General features: G+C 41.6%; 1 long non-coding RNA gene across 1 annotated transcript in view; it reads left to right on the forward strand.

The window, feature by feature from the left end:
* LOC130683000 (uncharacterized) overlaps positions 1–19,039 on the forward strand; it is a 117,223-nt gene extending 98,184 nt beyond the window's left edge. The window contains exon 3 of the long non-coding RNA XR_008996540.1: positions 18,898–19,039. This is a non-coding gene — a long non-coding RNA (uncharacterized LOC130683000). The remainder of the gene's footprint in view (positions 1–18,897) is intronic.
* Positions 19,040–19,969: the final 930 nt, after the last annotated feature.

The following is a 19,969-nucleotide window of genomic DNA, read 5'->3' on the forward strand; positions in this document are numbered from 1 at the left end:
GATCACTTGTTTCATTCTAGAATATTATACTTTTCTTTGTAATTTGGGAGCTTTCTGAGCCACTAACTCTTCTTAATATATTGTGATAAATATATTTTTTTATATTTTGTTATTTTCATTTTATAATTTCATCATCCTGTGTGAGTTTAAAGTCATTTACAGAAAGAAAAAGAGTAAGAGATTCTCCTTAGGCTTCAACATATTAACTTTTAGTACTGAAATACTTTTATGCTGTTCTTATTTTATTGCACCTATTAATATTTATGTATAGTTAAATTCCCTTATATTTTCCAAGAGACCAAGCTTTAATATTATAGGCAGAACAATGTGAAATGCATTATACTGTGTATGTTGAGGCAATTTACAATAGTTAGCCTGCAGGTATGACCACTATGGCAAAGAGGGTTTGAAAAAAATGCTTATAAGCTTTAAAAGTCAGGGTGGAATAGAATTAATAGACTCAAAAGCTACATTGATTGGAATGTAATACAATCAATGAAATGGAATATATTGACGTGATATTTATGGACTGAGTTTAGTCAGTTGTTAAAATTTTTTATATCTGATCAAAGGGATATGCGTAGATACATTCCAATTAGTTGACTTTTTTTTGTTCCTCTTTCATAAGTGAATCATAGACATATAAGCAAGCTTGTCCAAAGCCTTCTAGCAGTGTGGAATTAATGCAAAGGGCAAAGTGTTATGTCCAATTCTTTAGCTTTGCCATTATGTGTTTGTACCACTGTGGGCAAATGACTTATGTGAATCAGGCCCATACTGGGTACTCAGTAAACACTTGTTGACTGACTGTAACACTAAAACTCAGTTTTCTCATCTCTAACATTGGAATAATAAAATCTACCCATATAATGGGGACAATTTATGATTTACATGGAGGTACTTGGAAAAGTTTAATGAGAAGCCAAATGAGTTGTTTAGGGATATGAAATTCTGGTTCTAGAGCTCACTTCCCATGTTATTTTTAAGATAGAATGTGAAGCAAGAGAAGATGTGTTCACTTGTGGCTAGTCAATATGTTGTAAAAGAAGAATATTGAAAGCATCATAAAAGTTGTGGTAAGGAAGAAAGACTAATCTGCAGAGAAAGCTAATCTTGGGAAGAGCAGAGGGCAGTGCCCTCTCTCTCTGCAGAGGAAGGCAGGGGATAATGTTGCCCCTTTGCTTTTGAATTCTGTGGTGCTCTGATTCCGTTCTGCTTGTAACCTGAACTCTTTTCTAAAGCAAGCCATCATGGCATTCCAGTGAGGCTGTAGGTTCACTGGTCGGTAAGTGCTGCCTTCATATCTCATTGCCAGCATATGGTCTATGGTGAATAACCCTCCATTATTTGCACAGCTGTTGAGTAATATTACGTTAAAACATTACATGCACAATTATGTTCAATTATATAAAAATGAATCTATTTTACCTAATGCTTATTCTCTAGGGGTTGTGCATCTTTAGTTACAGGAAGTTCAGTACAGAGTAGCAGATGGTACAACACAGTGTTTTTCAGCTAATAAATTTAAATGTCATGGCATGCTACATTTTTTAGCATATACATCTATATATTTTAGTCAAATGCCTCAGCTTGCTATTGAAGTATGGAACTACTGAACTAAACTTCATGCATCTACAGCCTTCTTTGGTGGGATGATGTGACTTTGGGGCTGGAGGGAAGCTGGCATTAAGCTGTAACATTTTCCCCTTTGTATTTTGGCCTGTCCCCCTTCCCCAAGGACACCTCCTGGCACAGGCACTTCTGTGACATTGCTCTCTGTCCTTTCTCTAATACTGCTTTTCCAGTTCCCTGTTCTTGCCAGATGACAGTGACACTGCTGTCACATCTCTCCCTCAGCCCAGCCTCCCTGCCCTGGCTGGGCTGCCTGGGGCTGCTCTTTCTGCAGTGATGCCAGCGAGCCCTGTAGTGGTGCTCTAGTAGGACTGCACATTTAATCTGCACCCTGTCCCTTTCAGAATGTTCTTCCTGTTCTGTTGGCTCAGGTTTTGGTTGGGGGAGGCAGGTGTTTATATTTGACATCCAGACTATGGGACAGGTATAGATGTTTCCTCTCTGAGAACACAGAATACCTGTCCACCAGTCTTTCTCTCTCACTGTCTTCCCTGAATGGAAGTATTTCTCATTTCCAGGCTGCCTTTCTGGGTACTTGTCATTCTTATGCTTTAAGGCCATCAGTTCTGAAACTGTCTGGCCAATGCGACTCAGACTTCATTTTTTTTGAGACTAAGGGGTCATCTTTTACACTTCCATGAGAGTCTCATGCTTTTGAAATCATCCTGCTTCCTACCTTCAAATTTGGCAAGTTCCTGTCCATCTCTGACTGCATGGGCTGCAAACTTTCCAAGCTCACATTGCCTTTGAAGTGTGCCCCAGGATCCCAAAGAAACTCAGGTTTGCTCTGTAATCAATACTAACATGCCTGAACCCCAAGCTGGGCTAGTCAGTCTGTCTGTCTCAAAAGTCAATCTCTGTTCTCTCTCCATCTCTAAGATCCTTTAGAGAGCAACTTCATTGTGAGGACCACTTTATGAAAACACTCACCCATTCTTCTCTCTCTCTCTCATAAACCAAATCATCTGTTCTGATGTTTGGATCAGTTCCATGAGGGGTTGGGGAGGTGGGCAGGTCAGTGGAATAAATAAGAGCCTAGACCTTGAGGGCAGAAGTCTGGGTGTGAAATCTAGTTCCGTCATGTTATTATTTTTTTTTAATCTTTGGTCAAGTTTTTCCTCTTTCTGAGCTTCTGTTTCCTCATTTGTAAAATGGGGATAATAAATTCTACCTCAGAGAAATGTTATGGAACTTAAATGAGATAACCATTTAAAGCACCTACCATTGTACCTGACACGGAGTAGACATGAAATAAACAGTAGTTATTATTACAATAGGGTGAAGTTAATTAGGAGTCAGGAAATTTATTTATTTACTAAATCAATATATTAATAATAATAGCTAACATTTATTGAGCATGTGTGTGTGGCCCCTACTCTTATGACGCTTTCATTCTTCTTTGGAGTTCATGTTCTAGAATTTCTGTGGTTACCTGACAAGTTGACTTCACTGTACCTCTGGTCTATGAACCAGCTGTGTGCGATGGGGGGGAGTACCAACCCCATGTTCAAATGTGGCCGCCTATTCCTGCATGCTTTTAACAACTCATCCTCTCTGTTTTGGTTTCCTTATTTGCTACTGATGAAAATAACACCTTCCTTTTAGTGAGATAATAAAGGTGAGAATGCTTGATACATATAGTAGGGAGTAATGCTGCTTCCCTTCTCTCCCATTTCTTCTGCCTTTAGCTCCTCACTTACTTTTCTAGTAAAACTGACTTCTAAATTTCTGAAACTCCTCAAATTTGTGCTGCAAGTTTTTAGACTAGACTTTAAGTGGAAATTCTATAGGTTTTCAATTAAAAGGATCAGTGTCTCTCTGTAACATCAGGGGAGCTGAACCTCATGCTAAGAGAGAGCAGAGATTTGACCTTGACCTTGTATCTTTGTCCAGTGACTAGCAATGGTGAGCTAAATGCTAGAGGATAGAAGGAAATGCCTGAATGGGAATTGCTTTCTTTAGTAAGTCTGCATTTGTTTCTTCTTACCCTGCTCCCAAATCTCAGCACATGCATTTCTGGGTGTTTAATCCAAATTCTAGTCAAATCCTACTGAAGAAGACAAGAGATTATTTTTAACATGCTTGAGTTGGAAAGAAAAACTTACAGATAAACATTGGGGTTTCTTTCTTTTTCTTTTTTAAATCAGTCTGGGTAGCTGTAATCCAGCGGTTTGAAGGTTAAGCGCTGTGCTGAGCATGACACAGAGTCACCTAGAAGTATACTTTGACTTTTGCTTCATCCTGAGTACTGCCTAAGCACTGACTTGTGGCTGGAGCTGACAAACCTCTTCCACACCAGAGCAAGCTTTTGATTTTGTGAGTGTCTACCTTCAGTTTGGATATGATGGTAGGATATTTGTGGAGAATCTCAATTTAGGTATTTTCAACCAGTTCTCCAGGGCTGTCTGGTTTTGGGGACTTGTGGCCTCACTTGTTAATGGTTTCCTTAGCTGCATGTGAACCTAAATTTATTAAGCATAAACAATATTTATACATACCAGTTTTGCTAAAGGAAGACAACCCATTTCTTTTTCCTGGCTTGGGGCTTGGGAGGATACCAGTCGTGTTGTTATTGTTCCTCTCAGACCTTCCTTGCTTTACGCTTTCAGTGAGGGTTTGAATAATACATCCAGTCTCCTCCTCTGTTTCCTATGGCAAGGGCTCATTTTCTTCTAGGTGTTAAAACTGAAATAATGGTGATGGGGAAGCTCTAGGACTTGAAGCTGGAGCAGCTAGTAGAGAGCAGTTCCATTTTAGGGCAGCAGGGGCCTGAGAAGGTGATGGAGTTGTTGCAGCATCACATTCTTCCGGAAAAAGAAGCTTGGTGTGGACCGCGGAGAAAGGAATCTGCTGATGCTAGGAAAGCAAACACCGGCAGCGCGACAAGTCAGCCCAAAAGAGTCTCAGACCTAGAAAAGACTCCCGTCAGAGTGCCGGTCAGAGCAATCCAGCCCATGGCAGGCAAATGGAGTGCCGACCTTCCTGAAGTTGGGGCATGGAGGCAGTGTGTAGAAATGACTAGAGTAAGTCTGTATGAGATGTAACATGAGAAGGGCATTATCTGGCATTAGTAAGGGTAGCAAAGAAACCGAGGAAATTATTTGAAAATGCCTTAGTGTAGAGCTTGGGTTTGAATCTTTGGTTACAACTTTGGAGAAAGAAATATTTGTTTCATTTGCTTTAAGAGTTCACACATAGACATTACCCCAGCTCTGTGCTTATAAATTGCAATGTTAGAGGACAAAAATATTGCTGATTGGAAAGGGATAGGACAAAATATTTTAAGAGCTATAAAAGATTTATTCTTTGATACAAGGATTTCACTCCTGGGAATTGTTTTTAAACAAATAATCTGATAAAGGAACAGAGTTTTATGCACCATAATATTCATTGCAATATTATCTATTTTGAAGAAAATCTGAAAATTGCCTATAAGTCCAGTATTAGGAAAGCATGAAATAAGTTAAGCTCATCAAATCAATGGACTGTTCTGTAACCATTAGGAATTATAATTGAAGACTTTGTAGCAATAGTGGAAAAATATGTGTAACATAAAATGAGAGAAAACCTACAAATATTGTATCAAAGCACATCCAAGAGTGTAGCATTTATTTTCATGTATAGGCAAGGATTAAAAAAATGAAAACAGAAACTTTGTGAGTGTGATGGGAATGTAAGTGATTTTCTTTTTTATCTTTTTAATGTTCTCTAGTGTCTGTGCAACTAGAGAATTTTTTTGTTGTTGTTGACAATGCTAAGGAGAAAGTGGGGACTGAGTATGTGAATAATGGCTTTTAGTGATTTTTATTCCCTTATCAGGACAATCGAATTGAGATTTTGTTTACTCTGTTCAGTAACTCTGTGCTCTTCTCTTTGGAAAGAGGCTGGGATCAGTTATTGCGGGAATTCTAGGAATTCTAGAGAGTTAAAAACAAAATCTCTTGGAAGGCCAAGAAAATATTTGTGTTTAAATGCAATTGCAGCAAAAAGACACTGAATGTGGGTCAAGGAGCAGCTTTCTAGAGGGAAGAAGTGTTCTTGTTCCTGGAGATGCCCATGAGAATACCAGGGTCTGCTGGGTGGCCGCTCTATCTGGGGACAGTCTCGTGAATAAGGTTGGAGTATTTGACTTTGAGGATGCGCCGAGATGGAAGGCTATCACTGGTAGATATAAGTGACGATTCTTACAAAGTTTTTGGAAATTTGGTTATCCCAGTTGAAGGTCACAGTCAGATATATCTCTGAGCCAAAAGAATACAGCTCCAGGACAAGACTAGGCCTTAAGGAACTCGCTAAGAAAGGCTGGTTCCCAGTCCAACCAGAAAGTGTTGTTAAAGTAGAAGCATCTGGAAGGAGAAGAGGTGACAGAAGGTTTCCCAGAGGTTAACACTGATAACTCAAGTAGGTATAAGTGGGTATGGCTGTGTTGATGCATGTTTGGGAAGAGGGATTTGGTAAGAACTCAGGCATCAGACAGGTGGTGAAGAGAAGCATGGGGGACCAGGGTGGTGAGAACTGTTTTCCTGAGGGCATAAAATATGCCTGGGGCAACACAGAACCTACAGAGCGCCCAGGGCCTGCCATCTGCGAGCTGCTCCTGCCGTGTCCCCTGTGTAGGAGGTATTTACCAGTACACAGCATGCACACATCTGAGTGCACATTCACTTAGATTGGTCCCTGCCCCTTTATGTGTGTGCCCATTTGGAGAACAGACAGGTAGGGTAAATAGACATCATCTAGTTGAATACCTTCATTTTAAAACAGAAACTGAAGTTTAGTAAGAAAAAAAAGGGAAAATAAAAAAGATTTCTCTTGCTGTATTGGGCCTCAGGCAAGCCCACCCCCAACTCCTAGCCCACCAGCTGCCTCCCTCTGCCAGGCTTTGGTGCCAGCCTGATAGTCACAGCAGGGACTGGCATCTCTTGTGTTTTCTGATTCAAAAATGTGGCTTAGGGGACACTGGCAGAAGTCTAATGTACTGGGATATAATTTGACTAGGATTTTGGACAGAATGAGATGGTGGAGATGTGTATTTTCCCAGGAGGAAGCACCCTAGAGGTATTAGAGGCAGCTGAGTGACCTTAGGAGAAAGGGTGGGAGAGGAATTGAGAGTGCTGAGTGGGGTGAAGGTGCCTTGGAGTCAAGGCCCCTGCCCAGAGCATCAGAGACTGGAATACTGATTGCTCAGGTTTAGGGAAAATGGAACTGGAAATAATCAGCAAGCATCGCTATCTCATGGGAGAGCAAGACTGTGGCCAGGCTGTCTGGTTTACAATCCTGAGGCTCTCCTTCATCTGATCTCCTAGGGCCTGGAATTCCTTCAGGATCCTGGGTGGTGTATACTGGTCTTCCAAGTGGGAACTGTTTCAGAAACAGGACCTGGTCTCCTTTGTCTCCTTTAAGGAAAACCTCTCTCCTTTCCTCTCCTTCTTTACTCTCCTTTCCTCTTTTCTCCTCTCCCCTCCTCTTTCTTCTTCCTTTTTTATTCTTAGCCTTGCCCTAAGAAGCCTTGTCATCTGATAGAGAAAAATCACAGATGGCACCGAGATCAACGGTAGGCAGGAGGCCAGAGTGAGTGCCAGGGAGTGGAACAGTAGACCTTCTGTGGGAAATGTGAAGCCAGGGAGCATGGACCATGTATGGCTAGATTTCCATATCCTGCTAGGCTGTTGGATCACACTGTGAAAAGGTAAGCCATAGACTTGGTGTGTGCCCCAGGAAGTCCGGAGGAGTGAGAGAGGAGGCTCACAGCAAAGCTTTTTAGTTAGATCAGGACTGAGTTTTTAGTTAGTCCAGGACTGGCTGTTGGCACGGTGGAGTGGCAAGCTCTGGGAAGCTGAATCTGACAGCAGGAGAGAGAAAGCAGCATGCATACAAGAAATGAGAGCAGCTCCTTGTGCTTTGCACACAGGGCCTCATGTACCTCAAGAAAGCATTCAGACTTTATCTGGGAGTCCACGCGGACCACTCTGGCACCAGCCCAGCGAACGGCATGGGCAGTGGGTCACTGTGTCTAGGGCAGAGGCTGAGAATGCTGTTAGGAGCCTTGACAAGAAAACCAGGTGCGAAATGCAGAGGCCTGACCTGAGGCAGAGGAAGGGAGCATGGAGAGGGAGGCAGGGAGTGGGGAGGGAGGCTTGGGGTTTGGTCCAAGGCAAAGGAAGGAAACAGGGATCACTCTCCCTCTGGGATGAAAGTTTCCTCCAAAATAATTTATTCATAAGAAACCAAAAAGTTTTCAAGGGACAAATGTCATCCGTCTTCCTCAAACTAAAGGTGCAGACAAGTTTGAGAACAAGGAAGGAAAGCAGCAGCAACCAGGCGCCAGGGCTGTCACTTCTAGACAAAACCGGAGTCTTGGCCCTCTGGGGTCCTTCCACTCCTTCTGGGTCCTTCTGGGGCTCCGACGCCTCCTGTAGGGTCTCAGGCCAGTGGGTGGCACGAATGCTCCTCCCCATAACAAACCAGGCAAGATCAAAGACTGGGTCACAGCTGAGATTTATTGGTGGTAGGTTGGGGTGGGAGCCGTGGGGAAATGAAAGGTAAATAAACATATATTGGCACAGAATCAGAGTCTGGTTTACAAGTTAGGGCTGCCTGTCAGGGACACAGAATCAGTCACTTCAACTCCACAATGTTCAGATTTGAGAGAAGGAGACCCAGAGGAAAACAGTGATGAGGCCTTGTGAAGACAACCCAGGACCTCTCTTCTGTCACTCACCTCTTCCCTGGGACTGACATGCAGGCTAGCAATTTCCTGCTAGGGTGACTGGGTGGATGGATGGATGGATGGATAGATAGTCCTGCAGGAGTTCTTTATGTTTATTAGCCCTTTTGTATATTGCCCCAAATTCAGTAAGGCCTTAAGTCTCATGGAATAGGTCTCTTCAGGACAAGGGGGAAATCTAGCTGTGATGTTTCCCACTGTTTTAGTGGCTGCCACCAATTCCAGGAAACAATTTCTGGCATTACCTCTGACATTTGTGTGTTTAGCAGAGGCTTGCAGACTAGGGTAAGTGGGAATTCCATTATTACCAATGGGATAGGCTATGATGTGACCTCATCTATGAATATAAGAGGACATGTGGGGACCACAGGGCTATGAATATGGAACAGCAGGAGGTGACACATTGAGGTTTCATCCTATTCTCTGCATCATGTCTGACTCCAGTTCTCCTGTAAGCACAGCTGGAATCCTGGGGTAGACAAAGTCTCTAACTGGCAGAGAAGCAGGCCCATTCCTGGCAGGCACTGAGCTCTCCCAAGGATATAAATCTAACAAGCCAAGCGAATGGTGCTTATTTTCCTTTCTCACCAGCAGGGGAACAGAGAGAACAGCTTTAAAATCCAGATGGCTGGGACTCTGATGGAAGGAAAAGACCAATAGCAAACCATTAAGATTAATCTAGACTTTTTTTTTCCAGTTCAAATTGGCCTTTGGACACTTGTATAGTATTAACAACAATAATAGCTCCCTGAAATCATTCTCTTAATTTGTATGATGCTTTTTACATGTAATATCTCATAATTTTCACAATAACCTGATAAGGAAGGCATTGTTATCCCCATTTCACACATAATCAATTGGGTCTAGAGAGGTTCTGTAAGTTGTTCAAGGTCACACAGCTGGTAACTGACAAAGTCTTTATTGGAACCCTGGTCAGTCTGAGTCCAGAGTCCTTGTTAACTGATCCACTGTACAGCCCTGCCTCTCTTAGTCATTTATATCCCCTTCTTTCCTGGCCACAGGGGGAGAAGCAGCTCAGTGATAGAATAAGCTCCCCCATGCCCTGGGAGGGGTACCCTGCTTCTGAAGCATTGTCTACAGACTGGGCCACCACATTTCTCAGGGGACCCTAGACACCAGAGCATGTGCCCAATATTGCAGCTGGGATGGGAAAGCCCAGAAATAGTTCTTAGCAAGGAATGAGTGAATTAACCATCAAGTGTTGACGCTCCCTGTGAGAACAGTCAAGAAGGAATTGTGTAAACATTTGAAGGATTCCATGAAGCATAGAGGTTTGTCTCTGGACATTAGAAATAGACTGACACATGGACATATTTTGGTTCACTGTAGAAAAATAATTTCTAAGAGGTGGCACTGTTCATGGGGGAAATGGGCTTCTTCTATTCCAACTCCTGTTGGATGATTTCTGTTATAGTTTGGAATTTGGGCTGAGGGTGTCCAAGGTGCCTCCTAATATTGAAATTCTGGTATCTAAAGGTCTTAAAGCTGGGTATTGTGTTTTATACCCCATCTAGCTAAGAGCTGTACTAGATTTGTTGATTGACTAAATGAATGAAACTGGCCCTGAAGTAGGTATGAAGAGCACATCCTCCTCATCCTCTCCCCACCTCTGTGATCTCACTTGTAACAGACAAAGCTGAGGCCCTATCGCTCAGCACAGCCCTGCAGGGCAGACGTATCCTCAGACATTCATGCAGACTGTGAGGAGAAGATAAAAGCAAAAGGTCCAGGAATGTCTTACACCTCTGGTGGGATGCAGTTTCCATATTGGAGGCAGGCATTCCTGTCCTAGGGCAGAAGAAAGAAGCAGCAGCTTCTGGGTGACAAAACCTCATTGATATGGAAGGAACAGGTGCCTGCAAAGCCATGTGCATAACAGGGAGTGATAGAGGCTGGAGGTGGGGTCAGGACCTTATTGTCCTTGGGGGAATCTCTGAGGTTCTGGAAAGCTCTTTACAGACACGTTCCTCTCTCCAGCTTCCCAGGGGCTCCAATTCTTTCATGGGGAAAAAGCCTCCGTCATCATCTATCAAGAGTTCAAAGTATCAAATGAAAATGACTCGAGCATCATCTAAGCTAGAGTGAAGTCAGACCTCTCTGAGGTTAAGGAGGTCTAAGGCAGAAATGGAGAAAAGGTGGGAATATTCTACATCCCTGAAGGGAGAGGCTTTGGAGGAGGGAATAGCTGCAGGGTGACAGGAGCACTCAAGACTTCCAAGGGCTAATGCCTCTCACAGTATTGCTTCAGCTAGAGGAAGAGGGTGGAGTTACTCCAATTTGTGAAAGGTCCTATAACACTGACTAAAGAAGGTAGAATTTTAAAAATACTTGATGCCTCACGATTTTCTCTAAAATTTTGCCCGTTAGCTGTTCCTGTGAGATTCTGGCCAAACTTTAAGGATCTCCTGAGGGATTCTCAGGAGCCTTATAGTCAGAGAGCATCTTTGATTGTCTCAGCAGACAGCTCTCTCTGCTCCTGCCTGTTGCTGTCAGAGCCACTCTGAAAATCTGCCAGACGGATATTCCTCAAGGAGCACCCAACAAGTACCACTGGTGGCTTTGTGCTGCCCACTAAAGCAAGTTGCAAAGCTTTGCCCTGTCTGAAATTTTCCTTGGAAAATAGAAATGTTTTGTAACAAGTGTTTTTCCTAGCAGTTTTTTTGCCTTTTACACATGGAGTCACAGTTTTGATTTGCATAGATATGAAAACTCTACACAGGATAAAAAATATGATTATGTATTTAATCAAACATTTTAAGTAGTTGGAATTTTGGTTTTCAAATGCATTCAAACCAGTTTAAGCCTATGACTTCCAGTTTAGGAACCCCTAAGGCTTTCTGTTGCTTCCTGCCTGATGTCCTTAGCTGCTCAGACTGGTGGCGGCCTCCACCTCTCATCTGAGGCCGGACTCTACATGCTGCACTTGTTCGTTGGGTTGGCTTCTTCCTTTCATCAGCAACACCATCTCTTGCTTTTTTGCTATGCACATTATTCTCATCCCTCTCATTCTGCCTGTAGCTGCTCCCAGTTTCTGAGAGGCCTGCCCTGAGTCCTTGCCCTTTGTTCCTTTTTCATTCTTGAGCACTTAACACTTTTTACCATCCAGTTCAGCTTGACTTTTTAACTTTCTTTCTGGTACACATAAAAAATCCTGTTTAGTGCTCCAGCCTCATTGGAGAAGAGCACCTCTTACCTGGAACTTAGTTGCCCGATGTGATATTTTCTGCAGGTGGAGGGAAGTCAGTCTAACTCCTGCCCACTCTTCAGCCCCTTTATTCATGGACATGTGGGAAGGGAGTGAACTACCTGATCGGTAAGTTTGGGAAGAACAAGCAGGATGAAAGCAGCCCACCTCTCCTTACTTCCCTAACTCCCATCTCTCCCACATCACCCCCACAAAGCCTGGGTGCAGAGAATATGAATTCTCTTTTGGAAGGGGTGTGCAAATCTGCCTAATCCTGTATTTCACTTTCTGGCATCTGTGGCTCTCTCACTAAGTAATTTAACCTTTATTGATAACAAAAATAGTATTTTGAACCTCAATCTGCCATTTCTTTGTCTTACTTTTCAACTTATTCAATGTTTGGATGAGGAAAAGGGGTGCTATTTGTTAGAGATGCTAAAGCCAGTAAGTGGTATTCTTGACATAGGTGAGCTGGGGCAGAAGGCGTCCGTCACCCAGAGTGCATGGCAGCACTTCTCTGTGGCTGAGGCATCTCATTTTATTTGCACAGTCTAAACCTCAGTGTAAACCACTCCAGAATGGACCCTCAGCCTCCAGCTGGAGTCACATGGCAAGTTAGCATACAGTTCACTTGAATGTTCATGTTTCTAGGCCAAAAGGGACATCCTGGTTTTGGCTCTGGTCAACATTTAGCTCATCCTCCTGGTAAAAAGGAGTCAAGAGATTCAGCTGCCTGGAGAGGCTGTGCCTGAAACTGGAAATGTGCCCGATCACTGGGAGGTGCTGGCCTTATAGTTCACCATGGATGAAGGCCCTAGAGTCCAGCCCATCTTAACCCTGGACCCCTATGTTCAATTCCAATTAGAAGCAGAGAGAACCAGGATCCTGTTTCACATGATGAAGAGTATACAGTTTAAATTAAGTATACAATTCGGAGTATACAAATTTAGTGTTTCCTCAGCTGATAGTCTTATTGCCTATTTTTGTCCCCAGCATATATAGAGTAATGAAGTCCCAAGAGAGGTATAAGATCCCTATGTCAGAGTAGATATATTGCTATTAAGTCGATAAGAGATTTAATGGGCATGGGATTAGAGACCGATAACAGAACAGTAACAACTCATTGAAAAGTCTTAAATTGTTCTCAGGGGATTTAGGTATTAGGTGGATCAAAGAGCAACAGTGGCTAAAGGGAGAATAGTTAAGCTTCACACCTTCTTGTATTTAAGGTAGAATATTAGTTTGAATGACTGCAGGCCTGCAGATGACTGAGAAACCTAGTACCCAGGTTTTGGGAGACTTACCAGCAGACAGATGGATCTGTAATGTAGAGTCTCAGGCATGGTTCTTTTAAGAGACTGCATGGACAGATGGTTACTTAGGGCCCCTCCCATGAGATGGTGCCCAAGAAAAGAAATAAAGTGTTTGACTCTCAGAGAAGGCTTTGGATTTAGGTTTTACTTTATATCTCTGATGTTCCCTGAGCTCCAGTTCCACACCCACAGCCCTGAGCACAGGTGCTAGAGTGACTGATTCATCCCAGTTTGCCTAAGATTTTTCTCAGTTTTAACACTCAAAGGTCAGCATCCTCTCAGTCCTTGGCAAACCAAGATGATTGGTCACTCTATTGTGTGATATGTGAATGAGAAGTCATGTAATGTTTATTGAGTGGATAAGAGCATGTAAGTGCCATGACACTAGCACAAGTATCATGCAGAGGGAAAAGCCAAGCTTTAGCCTGAGGTGCACCTGGCTTAGAATTCTCACCCTCACTTACTAACTGTGTGACCTTCAATAGGGTATCAAGCCTCCCTGACTGGTAATATAGGAAAGTACCTGAGATAGTGCTTTAACATCAGGTGCTCAGTAAATGGTAGCTATTACATAATTTAAGACATAAAGGTAACAATTGCAAGAAGGTTGTGACCAGTTTCTCCTGATTTCAAAAGAGGTACACGCAGACCTATGGATATGTAGGAGAGAGAGACTCTTTTGAGGTCTTCATGACTCATGCAGTTTTATGATGAGTCTTTCTAAATTCTGAAGATTTGGAGGTATCTCTGTTGTTGCTTTTAATGCCACCACACATTAGAAGAGTTCTCTCTACTCTTCCCAAAGCTCATCCTTCAGGAGTGTCTCCTTCTCAGGGCAGCTAAGGGCAAGCTACCATTTGGTAGCTTGTTGTCGATGGAAGGCGGGTGGCCCATGATGGGGAGAACATAGAATCATAGACTCAAAGGATATTGGAGATTGGAGGGGTCCCAGACTTTATGTAGTTCAACTCCTTCATTTTATGTATGAATACATGGGGGGGAACCCAGAGGCATAAAATGATTTGTCCCATTTCATACACTGAATCAGTGCAGAGCCAGGACCAGAATTCAGGTCTCCTGAGAGCTAGTGAGCATATTCTCCACTGCATGCACTGCCTTCTGCACCATGACCTTCCTTCATCTTCAGTCTTGTCCAGGGCATACTTTTAGACCAGAATTAGACATTGCTTTAGTTTTTTAATTTTTTAATTTTTGTGTAACAAGTTACCAAAAACTTAGTGGCTTAAGACAACAGACAACACACATTTATTATTTCACAGTTTTTGCGAGTCAGAAGTCTCAGCATGGTTTAGCTAGATCCTCTGCTCAGTGTCTCCCAAGGCTGTAATCAAGATGCTGGATGGGCTGTGCTGCTTTCTGGAGCTCAGGGTCCTCTTTCAAGTTCATGTACTTGTTAGCAAAATTTAGTTTCTTGTGGTTGTAGGACTAAGGTCTGTTTTCTTGCTGGTAGTCAGCCCAGAGCTGCTCTCAGCTTCTAGAGGCCACTCACAGTTCCTTGCCTAGTGGCCTTTCCACAACATGTAGCTTACTTCTTCAAGACCAGCAAAAGAATACCTCCCTCCAGAAATGTCCTAGCCCTAATTTTTAAGGGGTTGCATCTGATTATGTCAGGCCAACCCAAGATAACCTTTCTTTTGATTAATTCATAGCCAACTGATTTGGGACCTTAATTACACCTGCAAAATCCCTTCACCTTCAACAACTAATATAACCTAATCACAGGAGTGATATGCTATAACATTTATGGTCCATGAATGTGTTCTACCCACTTTCAAGAGGAGGCACTTATGCAATGTATATAATCTACTGTGCAGGGATCTTGGAGGCCAGCTTAGAATTCTGCTTACCACAGGGTATAGATCAAGGAAGACTCCTGAGAGATAATCCTGAGCTGAGCACTGGAGGATGACACAAAGATTTCTAGTTTCTCTACTAACCTGTGAGTTACTTGAGGATACATCATTCATGTTTATTTTATTTAAATGCCTAAAGCATAACACAGAGCCTGATACATCATTAGGTACTAAATTTTTGTTACAGAATTAAATATACATACAAAAAGTCAACATGAGTAACTCTTAGAGATCTGATAAATTATTTTGAGTTCACAGGGTCAATTTCAGAAGAAAGCATGAGAGAGATTATGAAGCCTCTGTGATAGTTGGGTCCATATTATTGCCAATGGGTTAAGAGACTCAAACTTCTAGATCTGGTTACTGCTGTACACAGCATCATTTTCTAAAGTATCCTGAATGCAGTCTTTCCAGCAGTCTTTTGATGGAAAACCCCAGAGTTTCTAATACTGACACAGTTGGCTGTTTGCTGCATGGTCACTGGGCTTTCTTGGTTCTCAGGTGCTCTGTATCCACGAGCGTCCTGAGACATCATGGATTATTACTCTAAGAATCAAGCACTGTTTTTAAAAATAATTTCCAGAATCCTTGAAGGAGAACTGGGATAACAGTTACTGTTCTTTAAGCTTAAAATGAGCTTCAGTCAAGAGGAGGAAGGAAGATAAAGGTAAAAAAATGTCTAGATTCTTTGAAAACTTTAGTTTGAAAGCATCTCTACTAAGGGGAAGGGTGCTTTATTACAGAATACAATGATGGCTGTGGAAAATAGCCTGTATGGCTTGCTGATACTAGGAACATAGATGTAGGAGGGTAATAGTTTTATAAACAGCACCTTATTTGGAAAAAGTCTTGGTTTAAATAAAATTTAAAAAAAGGTCCTTGAGCTTTGTAAATTTGAAAATGAATAGAAACAGGTATTCCTCTGTAGACCTACCTAGTGTATATATGTGGGGACCAGGATAAGAGGACTCCATTGCACTGTTTTTTTTTTCTATACAGGTTTGATAATGTCTAATTCTGATGGATATTTAATTAAACTGTTTATCCATCTTTGTTCTTTCCGTGTCCCTTACTTCAAATTATCCTCCTTTGCTCTTTTCCAGTAATTTTAATAAAAATAAAATGGTAAAGGTACTGGATTAAAAAATAACAAAGAAAACACACACATATTCATACCACTATTATCACCACTAGCACTGTCTTTTAGGAAACTTCCTAAATGTAGTATCTTTATTTCCTGTTTGTATGTGTATATATATATATATATATATATATATATATATACACACACACACACTTGACAGACAGAATATTTATTGAACTTCAAGGATAGGGTTCATCCCATAATAGGGTTACCCTGAAAAACTGGAGGATTACAAAATCTTTCTAGATCTAAGATTACATATAGTCATCTAGGAAACAGAGCCTAGTGAGTTACACTGTTCCCATAACTTTGTACTGTAGCTATTTTTAATAAGCATCCCAAGGATTCTGATTCAGGAGGCCCGTATTCAGAGGACTAGAATGGTAAAATGATTTAGGGGCACCCAGCCATTTTTGTAAGGAAAAAGAAAGTTCAAAAGGGCATTTGTAAATATGTATTCATTCATTAGATTCATTGAGAACACTGATATGCATGATTATTGAATCAATGGTCCCATTAGACAGTGTTGTCCATGCTATTGCTTTTAGATACATGTTATTTTCCCCCCATAACTCCAAAAGCAAACCATCAATCTGAATTTACTTTTTAGAGGCCTCATGACACTCAGTAAGTTCCACAGCTTCACTCCAATATGTTTGACTTTTCCATCTTTGCTGTGTGTTTTACCTAATCTCCTTTTTTGTTGGTCAAAGAGAGATGAGTCTGGGGTTCTGGAAAGGTTCATTTGCTTAAAAAACAAGTTTCCTCCAGTATTCTAAATACTTTCTTTAGGTTAGGGTCCGAAGCAAGGGCACCAAGAAATGTTTTTAGCTTCTGCTGGAGGGCACTTTGTTGTTATTTTTGTTTTTGTTTTGCAGAAGATTCAAAGCATGCCCAGGGTTTTAAATGGAAAGATTTCTTCTTTGGTGCTCCTGCAATTTTGATCAGAGTGTCTGCATCCCTAAATCAAGTGCTTTAGAGATCCATGAATTGAAGTTGGACTGCCTTCATGTAAAGTGGAATGAAACTCTCTTAAGCCCCTCCAGACCTTTTGCTAAAAATGCTTTTCGAAAAGGAGAAAAGTAATTCATTCTCAAGCAAGCTGAATGAGTTGCTGAGTATATTGACTTAGCACTTCCTCCCCTGGAGGACTTATCCACACTATTGACTTCAGTTGACCCATGGAGAAGCTTTCCAAACCTAAGGTCTGGACCTGATTGTTCTTTTCAGCTCCAATCCCACACCTCCATCTGGCTGCTGGCCATTTGCACTGGTCTGACATGTTCTAACTGGGAACTTCAACAATAATAAAAGAAACTTATTACTCCATCTATCCAAACCATCACTCCTCTTCCTCTACTACTTCTGTTACTTACACTCAACTCCCAGGCTGGGAAAAATGAAGCCATATTTAATTCCTCATTCTTCGATAATTCTACAAATGGTCATTCACAAAGTTCTGTTTTCCTTCATAACATCTTTTATATACGCCTCCTTTTTTTTTTCTATAGCGCATCATAAGTCAAGCTGTTAATCTCTGCCATCTGAATTATTACAAGAGGCCTTAGACCCTTAATGTCAGCTGTACTTGTTAATGACTTGTCTGACACCTATGGAGAGATGGAAGGAGACTGGGTATTATTAAGCTCTTGGGAAAAGAGTCTCTCCTGAGATTCTGATAGAAGGATTCCCAGTTCTACACATAGGACACTCGTCTATTTACTATATGTAACATAATAAGTATGTCCACATTTGGGAAAGATTTCCCTGTCAGCAACTCCAGCTGAAGGTACATCAGCTTTCAGAGGACTTCAGCAAAGAAGTCTCCCTCTCCCACACCTCACTGCTTTGCGCAAGCCCAGCCATCATTTCTCCCAGACCCACTGCAGCCCCTATTCTAGGCCAGGGCTGTCAGATCTCTATGCAGGACAGAGGAGCAAGGTGGATGGTTTTTAGAATCTCCTGGGAAGGCTTGTGGAGGCAGGTGGTGAAGTAGCCATCACCCACTGCACCCTGGGGGATGAGAGCACATAAAACCTGCAAAAATTAAATAACTTCAGCCATGTGTAACTCAGATGTTAGTTAGGTTTCTCTGTCTTTTGAGGTCTGAACAAAATTGCTGTGAGTTTCCTAGTGCCACAGATTGAGGAAGTCTTAAGGCCTCCTCTGAACTTCTAAACCTCAAGTTGTATTTGTTTTCTTGACTTCAGTCCTTCAGGTTCTGGTTTCTTTGCATGATACCGACATCCAATTCTATGTGGAATCCTCAGTTCTTTATCTAATTAATGCCCAAACTCATGAAAGTGCCAATGAGTTTACTAGACTTTGAGGGAAAGTTTTGTGGTCTTGGTGTACGGTGTAGCTTTGTGCCCTCACATTGAGTCCCCGATCTTTTCCCTGTCCATCTTCTCCTGCCATTGCTTACCTCCTGAACTGCCTTCAGAACCTCTGGATTTTTCCTTCTGTTTTAGTTTTCCTTCCTCTTGTAAGCCTGAGTGCCAGCTAACCCTTAGTTTTTGGTTTGAGTAGGGAGAGGAATGGGCTTACTTCCTATCCAAGCACATAACAGTTTTATTTCCAAGTGTCCCATTTTCTTGACATGAATTGTGGTAGCCATTAAGACTAAAACATTTTCTCCATGTTAATATGTACAATAGTGACATGTATCATATGAATATGTATGTATGTATGAAAATGTATGAATATGTATATATGTATGAGTATGTATATATTTTCCATATATATATATATATGGAAAATCCAAAACAGAAAAAGAGAAAATATTATCTTTCATTTACACACACACACACACACACACACAGAAAATACATCAAAATATTAACAATGGTCATCTCGGAGTGGTGATATTATGGGTGAATTTTACTTTCATCTTCATCCTTTACTGCATGCAATTTTAAAATTTATACAGTAGTCCCTGCTTATTCATGGCTTCTCTTTCCATGCTTTTAGCTTATTCATGGCTTCTCTTTCCATGCTTTTAGCTAACTCACAGTCAACTGTGATCTGGAAGCAGGTGATCCTCCTTCTGCCCGTAGTAGCTTCGTGCTACACCAAAATGCCTGCATCACTCACCTGAGTTTGTCTCATCGTGTGCACATTTGATCATCTCACATCATCACAAGAAGAAGGGTGAGTACAGTACCAGAAGATATTTTGAAAGGGAGATCGAGACCACATTCACATACAGTGTATTACATTACAGTAGATTATTATAGTTGTTCTAATTTATTATTAGTTTTTGTTGTTAATCTTTTACCTTCCCTAATTTATAAGTTAAACTCTATCATAGGTATCTATACCTATGTATGTATAGAAAAAAAAATCATAGTATACATAGGGTTCAGTACTATGTGTGGTATTAGGCCTCCACTGGGGGACTTGGAACATATGCATTGTGGATAAGAGGGGACTACTGTACATGCATTTTTTTCTAATATGTAAAGCTGTGAACAAATCTAAAATGTAACAGAGAGGGTACAGTGAGGTATTCAAGGACCAACCTGCTGTCACAAATTGCTCACTGCCCCAGTAGGCAGGGGAGGGGAGGCCTAGGGCCATTGTGATCTTCGAGTATTGTTTCTTCTCTCTGAGTTTTTGGGGACAGAACTGATTTGACATGTGGAGATCCTTGGTGATCCTGAAAGAGTTGTTTCAATGAAGTGGTAGGGACAATCTGATTTCCAAATGGGTTTACATTATTGTCTGCAAGAAATACTTGACTTACAGCTTCCAAGAGCGATAATTCCCCTCAAATCCTTGAGAGATGTAGAACAATTTTTTATTTTTCTGAAAATGAGAATCATATAATGTGGTTCACTGAGTGAGAGGTGGTATGGCACAATGTCCTCACTGAGGGTTTTGGAACACATCATAATTTTTATTGTGAGAAAGGCACATTGTAACTTCCTTTGCTGAAGCTGATATTTATTGATTTTTTCTGTCATTAATGAAGGTGATGCTGTTTATCTCCTGGGAGCAGACCCATGGAACTGTTTCTGTGTAATTCAACATGGGTTTGAAAAATGCCCCACTGCTCCTCCTGTGGCCCGTCTC

This window comes from Manis pentadactyla, chromosome 3 (genome assembly GCF_030020395.1).
Source record: "Manis pentadactyla isolate mManPen7 chromosome 3, mManPen7.hap1, whole genome shotgun sequence".
NCBI classification, from domain to species: Eukaryota; Metazoa; Chordata; class Mammalia; order Pholidota; family Manidae; genus Manis; species Manis pentadactyla.